Source organism: Pelodiscus sinensis, chromosome 1 (assembly GCF_052426305.1).
Source record: "Pelodiscus sinensis isolate ZL-2025 chromosome 1, ASM5242630v1, whole genome shotgun sequence".
In the NCBI taxonomy this organism is placed as follows: Eukaryota; Metazoa; Chordata; order Testudines; family Trionychidae; genus Pelodiscus; species Pelodiscus sinensis.
Window position 1 is genome coordinate 217,243,899 of NC_143052.1, and position 7,991 is coordinate 217,251,889.

The 7,991-nt window shown below is 41.5% G+C and overlaps 1 protein-coding gene across 6 annotated transcripts in view; it reads right to left on the reverse strand.

Annotated features, from left to right (window-relative positions):
• The window catches only part of MOSPD2 (motile sperm domain containing 2), a 79,051-nt gene that overhangs the window by 69,714 nt on the left and 1,346 nt on the right, over nucleotides 1-7,991 (reverse strand). The window lies entirely within an intron of this gene.

Genomic DNA, 7,991 nt, shown 5'->3' on the forward strand with positions numbered 1-7,991 from the left:
CCAGGGGATAGAAATGGTGTCCCTGGCCTCTGTTTGTCAGAGGCTGGAGAAGGATGGCAGGAGACAAATTGCTTAATCATTGTCTTCAGTCCACCCCCTCTGGGGCACCTGGCGTTGGCCACTGTCAGCAGACAGGCTACTGGGCTAGATGGACCTTTGGTCTGACCCAGTACGGCCGTTCTTATGTTCTAACTTTAACAGGGTTCAAGAAATAACTAGATAAATTCACGGAGGTTAGGTCCATCAGTAGCTATTAGCTGGGATGGGTAAGAATGGTGTCCCTAGCCTCTGTCAGAGGCTGCAAATGGTTGACAGGGGAGGGATTGCTTGATGATTCCCTGTTCTGTTCACTTTCTCTGGGGCATCTGGCACTGGCTACTGTCGGGAGACAGGACACTGGGCTAGATGAACTGTTGGTCTGACCCAGTATGGCTGTTCTTAAACTTTAAAAAAATATATTAATGTTGTATATTTTATCTTCATTGTTTGGGATGAAGAAAAAAAATTGTGCCTATGAACAAATATATTTTCTAGAAACAATGCTCTGTATTGGAATATAGGAAATAGGTTTTTGAACATTTCTTTTACTCAATTTGAAGTATTAATGGCTTCTATCTAAACCAGGGGTGGGTAAAAGGGTCTCGGCAGGCTGGATCCAGCCTGCCAAGTGGGTTGATCTGGCCCACGGGGGCTCTGATGCTCCCCCACCCCTAGGCCACTTGGTTTGGGGAACCCGCGAAACTGCCTTCCACCCTGTGAGGAGCACGCGGCACTTCAAAGTACTACACATTCCTCCATCCCCAAGCCCTGATTGGCCTGGGGGTAGGGGAGCTGCACAAAATTTCCTTTGCCCACCACTCCCTGCCCTGCACGGAGCACATGGCACTTCAGAGTGCAGTATGCGCACCCCACCCCTTTCTCCAGATCATTTATGAATAAGTTGAACAGGATTGGTCCCAGGACTGACCCATGTCTTAGTTTAGTTCTAGTCTTTACTACATCCTCTGGCACGCAGTTCTACAGGCTGGCCACGTGCTGTGTGAAGAAAAACTTTCTTTTGTTTTAAACCTGCTACCTATTAATTTCATTTGGTGACCACTAGTTCTTACGTTAGGAGAACAAGTAAATAACTTTTCCTTATTAATTTTTTCCACACCATTCCTGATTTTATAGACTTCTATCATATCCTCCCTTAGCCTGCAGTCTAGACTGCAGGCTTCTTTCGGAAGATTTCCATAAGAGATCGTCTGAAAAAACTTCCGAAAGAGCGTCCACACTGCCAAAGCACATCCAAAAAGAGATCTGCTTTTTTGAAAGATAGGGTCCACAATGAATGGACGCTTTCTCGCATTTAAGCTGTGATTACTATGGAAGGAGTGGCCACCAGGCACCTGTGCTTTTTCCTCTTCTTTCAAAAGGACTCCCTCTTCCCCATCCATACATGCCTTTTTCTGAAAGAGCTCTTTTAGAAAAACACTTCTTCCTCGTAAAAAGAGGATTGCCAATGTTGGAAAACCCCCTCTGTTCTTTCATTTTGTTTTCGAAAGAATGTGATTGCAGCGTGGACATAAGCGAAGTTTTTTCGGAAAAACGGCCGTTCTTCCAAAAAAAAACTCTGAAGTGTATACATAGCCTAAGTCTCCTCTTTTCTAAGATGAGGAGACCTAGTCTTTTTAATCTCTCTTCATATGGCACCTGTTAAAAACCCCTACTCATTTTTGTTGCCCTTGTCTGAGTCTTTTCCAATGCCAATATATTTTTTTTTGTTTTGAGATGAGGAAACCTACATCTGTACACAGTATTCAAAATGTGGCCATACTATGGTTTTATATAGAGGCAATAAAATGTTCTGTTTTATTCTCTATCCCTTTTTTAATGACATCCTAACATTGTTTGCTTTTTTGACTGCCGCTGCACATTGAGTGGATGTAGTCAAAGAACTATGCATAATGACTCCAAGATCTGAGTAGTTATAGCTAAATTAGTCCCCGTCATTTTGTATGTATAGCTGGGATTAATGCACATTGGAAAATACTTTACATTTATCAACATTAAATTTCTTTTGCTACTTTGTTGCCCAAGCACTTAGTTGTGAGATCTTTTTTAAGCTCTTCAGTCTGCTTTGGTCTTAGCTATCTTGAACAGTTCAGTATCATGTGCAAGTTGTCACCTCACTTTTTACCCCTTTCTCCAGATCATTTATAAATAGATTGAATAGGATTTGTCCCAGTTCAGACCCTTGGTGAGGTAACTAGTGGTGTTCTCCTTCTCCATTCTGAAAACTTACCATTTATTCCTACCCTTGGTTTCCTGTCTTTTAACCAGTTATCAGTCCATAAGAGAACCTTTCCTCTTATCCCATGACAAACTTACTTTACTTAAGAGCCTTTGGTGAGGGGCCCTGTCAAAGGCTTCGTGGAAATCTAAGTATATTATATCTATTGGATTCTCCTTGTCCACATGTTTGCTGATCCCCCTTAAAGAGAAACCAAGATCACAGTGAACACAAAAACGTATTTTCCCATCTCATGTTGTCCTAACCTTCTTTCCAGATTGCTTTAAAGGACATGGACAAGAGAAATTGTCGTGCAACCAGTCATGTAATTTTTGGGGGGGAGGGAGGGGATGAAACAGTAAAATTATCTTATATTAATATGATGCCCTAAGTTCTGTATTGTTTCTCAAACTGCATCTGGTTATTAAAAAGCTCACTACTTTAACTACACAGATCGATGAACCAATGTTACAGCAACTTTGAAAATCTTTTCAAATGCCCTTTCGTTTCTTAATTCCTATACCGAAAATTATCATCAACACAGCAGTATACTTATTATTCTTTCTATTCTTTACATTTAGGATGGTTCAAAAAACTATGCAATGAAGGCCTTGTCTACACTAGAAGCATTACATCGGCTTAACTGTACCAATGTAGCTGTGCCACTGTAGCACATCTGGTGAAGGTGCAGTATGCTGACAAGAGAGGACTCCCACGAGAGGTGTGGTCACATCAGCACTTAGGTTGGTGTCACTTGAGTTGCTCGAGGAAGTGGGGGTAGTTCACATCCCAGAACCATGCAAGTTAAACCGAAGTAGTGTAGACCTGGTGTGGAGGCAGGAAAAGGGAATTTGTGTGCAGCCATCTTGGTCTTGTTAACAAGAAAGAAAGAGTCAGGCTAAGTCTGTGGCCTGACAATGTGAGATATGTAATTAGACCGGCCTTTGTCTCTCACCTCCATATGGAGATAAGGATAGAATGCTGACTCTGGCAGGGACATTGAGATAAGGAACATCTGGGTGGAACTAAAATAACTGTTAGCCATTGGTGTTTGTAATGGGAAGGAGACTAATTGTTATTATATCTAATGGACAATATATAAACTGCTTCATATTTACTTGTATTCGAAGATCTGCCTTGGAGGGGAGGGGGCTTCCCCCCCCTCCCATCCCAACCAGTTTTTCCCTTGCTGCAGCTCGTAATAAGACTGCCTCTGGCTACTTGTTGCTTACAAATTCAGAGTGAGGACAATGTTTTCTTCTACACTGGTCTTATATTTAATTGATACATCTAACTACAAAAATTACTACATTTTATATTCAAATTTCTTTAAAGATAAGCAGACAAGGAATATGTATTTTAATTTATTCCTTTTCAAAATGTACTCCTTTTATGCAATGGGAAAAAACTCAAAAGCAACTAATAGGTTTAAGTGTTTCCACTAAACTAACATTTCAAAAGTTCTCCAACTTTTCATAACATAACATTAGTAATCACCTTTTTGACACCAACACCTCAATTTAAGTAGTGACACAACCCAGAGTTCATGAATTCTGCATTATGGCATAGTACCTTTCTGCTGTGGGGGAACACCTTTCCAATATAGTCAAGGACACTGATTTCCCCGTGTAAGTCAATAAAGAAGCAAAAACAGTGGAAGATGAAGTTCTCTCATACTCAGATATGCTGAGAATTTTAGAATATCACACAATGACTAGCTTTTAGCTCTCCGAGCTAATCTGTAAATGGGAGAAAAAAAAAATTAAGATTCCTGTGGTATATAATAATGGTCTTGGGCAGTTATCTAATGCTGCTTACACAATATCTGTTGAGAATTAGTATCTCCTTTGAATAGGAAGGAGATACTAATCATATTTAGAGTAGGGATGTAAGTGACTGGACAACTATGCTACCAGCATAAGCTTATCAGATAGCTGATTAGTCACCCACCCCGCCCACTGTCCCCTCCCATGGCCTCTATCAGAGAGGGGCAGCGAGAGGGGAGAGAAGGAGCTGGCTTAGAAGTCGGTTTCCCCCAAGCACCATCTCTGTGGGGGCAGGGGAGGCAACGGGGACTGCCGGGCAAGCAGGGAATTCCCTGCCAGCTCTTAATAGATTTAAAAAGCAGAAACACGGAGGATGGGTGGGAAGAGGGAATTGGGGGAAGAATCTGGTATGAGCTGGGAACAACTAGTTCCCCCTCTGCTGCTCTGACAAATGTAATAAGAGCCAGCAGGCTCTTAATATATTTAAAAAGTAGAGGCCCAGGGTCTGCGACTGGCACAAGCCAGGAATCAGCTGATTCCTGGCTTGCCCCTGGTCCCTGCAACCCCCCCGCATCCCACAGAGACAGTGCTCAGGAAAACTGGCTTTTAAGCCAGCTTCTGCTCTCCTCTCCCCTCCCCCCCCCACTGGATAGAGGCAGCAAAAGGGCGGGAGGGGGGAGCAGGACTAGTTGACTATCCTATATGCTTATCAGATAGTCGACCAGTCACATGCCTACTCTAGATACGATCAAGGAGGCTGCTTTCTACTCCAAGGAGATACTAATTCTCAACAGATATTGTGTAAGTAGCATTAGATAACCACGGAAGACCATATGGCTATAATGTCAATGTCATGGTATCATGCTGATAAAGAGCAGTGTAATCCTTTCCAATACTGATATGGAGAAAGGAATGGTTTCCTGTCTGAAAATGACAATATGCAAGATGTCTAATAACTCACTTATTAGATCTCACATGCTATGTTAAGTTCCTTCTTCTCCCCCATATAGTTTAAGAATTGTATTAGCACCCAAGCAGTACATAATTTTTCTTCAACAAAAGAAAGGCAAAGCAATTTCTGAATATGAAAAGAGAGGGACAAAAACTTTTCCTATTCAAGAGACAATGTTATTTATTTATAAGCTGCTCCTCAGCTAAAGAGTGAGGACTGAAATATAGAAAGGAAGAACACGGTTATGATGAACTTCAGTTTTGTTTCAAGTGAGCTAGAAACCTTTGTAAATATTGCATACTGTGCTCACACAGTGCATTCTACATCATGTGAATTTGTTTTAAAAAACAAAACATTAAACTTATTGCTAAGGAAGGCTGACTATGCACAGGTACCTGGTTAAAACAGTAGTCTGAAGAAAAAACAAACATACTGAAGTGTATATACACTGAGGTTTTACCAAATAAATATGGGTTAACAGTGAGTGCTGTTGTCTGGAAAAAAAATTAGAAATTCAAAACTGCTCTTTAATTAGAATATTTTCATTACAAAGTTAAATTTTCCATTACAACCAATGCAGCTGGTTGGGCTAATTTTGTTACTTTTTAAATAATTTCCTTGTTATTATGGGAAAGTATATCTGCCATGGTTCTCCAGAATTAAAACACTCACTCAACTCATTGACAGTTGGTCTCACCTCACCTCCAGATTTCCCATTCCCCCACATACACAAAGAAAAATTCACCTTCAGGCCAATCCTAAAATATTGCAACCCAAAAAAGATGAAAGTTTCACCAATTACGAACAATTGTAATTGGGGAGATTGAATGCTGGCCACTATACAAACACAATAGATGTCCCTTCTATTTCTACTGTATAAAAAAATAATCAAGATTAATATGCTTCACATTTAAATGCAAGTCCAATTATGCAGTATTCAAGGTTTTTTACAGAACTGCACAGGAACAATAGGCACTCACTATCAAGTCACCAAATTCTTACTATGGACCCAACCCCACAAATGCTTACTCACATGTTTATCATCAGTAGGACTACTCTGGGTACAAAAGTTAAAGCACAACTTCAGCTCAGTATGTAGAAGTTTAAAAAAAAAAAAAAAGCCCCATCAGAATGTAAGGAACTATTATTAAAGGGACAGTAAACAATACTGAAATAGCATAATGTTACTATATAAATCCCAGATGTACCCACACTGTGAATACTTCTGGTTGTTCTATCTCAAAAAGGGTAGAATGAAACTGGAACAGGTTCCAAGAAGGGTAAAGATGATGATGGGTACGGAACAGCTTCCATAAAAGGAGAGACTTAAAAAAAAAAAAAAAAGTTAGAGCTGTTCAGCTTAGAGAAGACACAACTAAGATGGATATGATAGAGGGTATAGCGCCCCCCCCCCAAAAAAAAATCAGGAAATGGCGTAGAAAAAGTGAACAGATAAATGTTATTAACTCTTTCCCACAAAACAAAAAATAGCCATTACCCTGTTAAATTAATAGGTAGCACACCATACAAACAACCGGACCTGCTTTTTTGCACAATTAACCCATAGACCTCATTGCTATAGGTTCTTGTAATGGCCAAAAGCATAAGTGGGTTTAAAAAAGAACTAGATGTGTTCATGGATTCCTCAATGGCAATTAGCTAAGTTGGCTATGCATGAAATCCCATGTTTGGCACAACCCTAAACCTCTGCTAAAAGCTGGGGTATAGTGCTCAGATGCTCTGGTTCTAGCCACTGTCAGAGATAAGATAATGGACTAGAGGGACTTTTGGTCAGACACAATATCAGTTTTTATGCTTCTGGGTTTCTTCTATTCACAGATTTATATTTAAAAAAGAAGAAGAAAGACTAGAGAGGTTATCGACACTGAATGTCAACTCATATTTGAGATACATTTAAAGCAAAAGTTCGCAGCCCACAGGCAGCTTGCAGTCCAATCAGCACACAGCTAAGGGCCACGTGAGATCCTGAAGGACATGCAGATAGTCTATATATTGTGTGGATGCATCGGTCCACATAACACAGAGAATTATATATGTTGCCAATGGTAAACAGGTTGAGAATCACTGTGTATGTTTACACTAGTTATGTTAGTCGTGTTTTGTAACGTGCTAAATATTAAATGAAGTTGTCTGATGTTATGTCAGTGGTCTCCAACCTTTTTAACCAAAAGATCACTTTTTCAATTTAAGTGCAATGTAAAAATCTACCTCAAATCCAAATACCCTTGCTCCACTTCTTTCCCACCACTTCGAGGGACTGCCCCTGCTTCACCCCTTCTCAGAGGCCTCACCCAGCTCACTCCACTCCCCCTTCCTCACTCACTTTCACCAGGCTGGAGTAGGGGGTTGGGATGCAGGCTCTGATCTTGGGCCAAGGGTTTTGGAGTGTGGGAGGGGCTCTGGGCTTAGCCCAGGGCAGGGGATTGGGGTCCAGGAATGGTTTCAGGATGCAAGCTCTGGGAAGGAGTTTGGTTGCAGGCAAACTCACACCTGGACAGGAGACTGGGTGTAGAAGGAGATTCTGGGTGTAAAAGGAGGTTCATGGCTGCGGCAGGGGTTCAGGAAGCAGGCTCTGGCTGGCCACTGTTTAACTGAGATGGATTCCAGGTGGTGAAGCAGTGGGGTTAAAGGCAGGCTTACTCCTGCCCCAGCCCTGCACCACTCCTGAAAGCAGCTGACATGTACAGCAATGGCTCCATGGCACCATGTGCTGCCCCTCATCTGCAAGGCATTCACCCTCAACTTCTACTGGTCACGGTTACCCATTATTGATCGATGGGAGCTGCAGGACTGGTGTCTACAGGCAAGAACAGCATGTGGAGACTCCCTGCTCTGCCTCTCTCCTGGGCTGCAGGGACATGCCAGCTGCTTCCAGGAGCGGCAATTACCATAGGGATAATTACTCCAGCCACAACAGGTTGGGTGTTTTAAAACTCAGTATTGAAAGAATTAAATATAAGCATTAGAGAGAAATGAA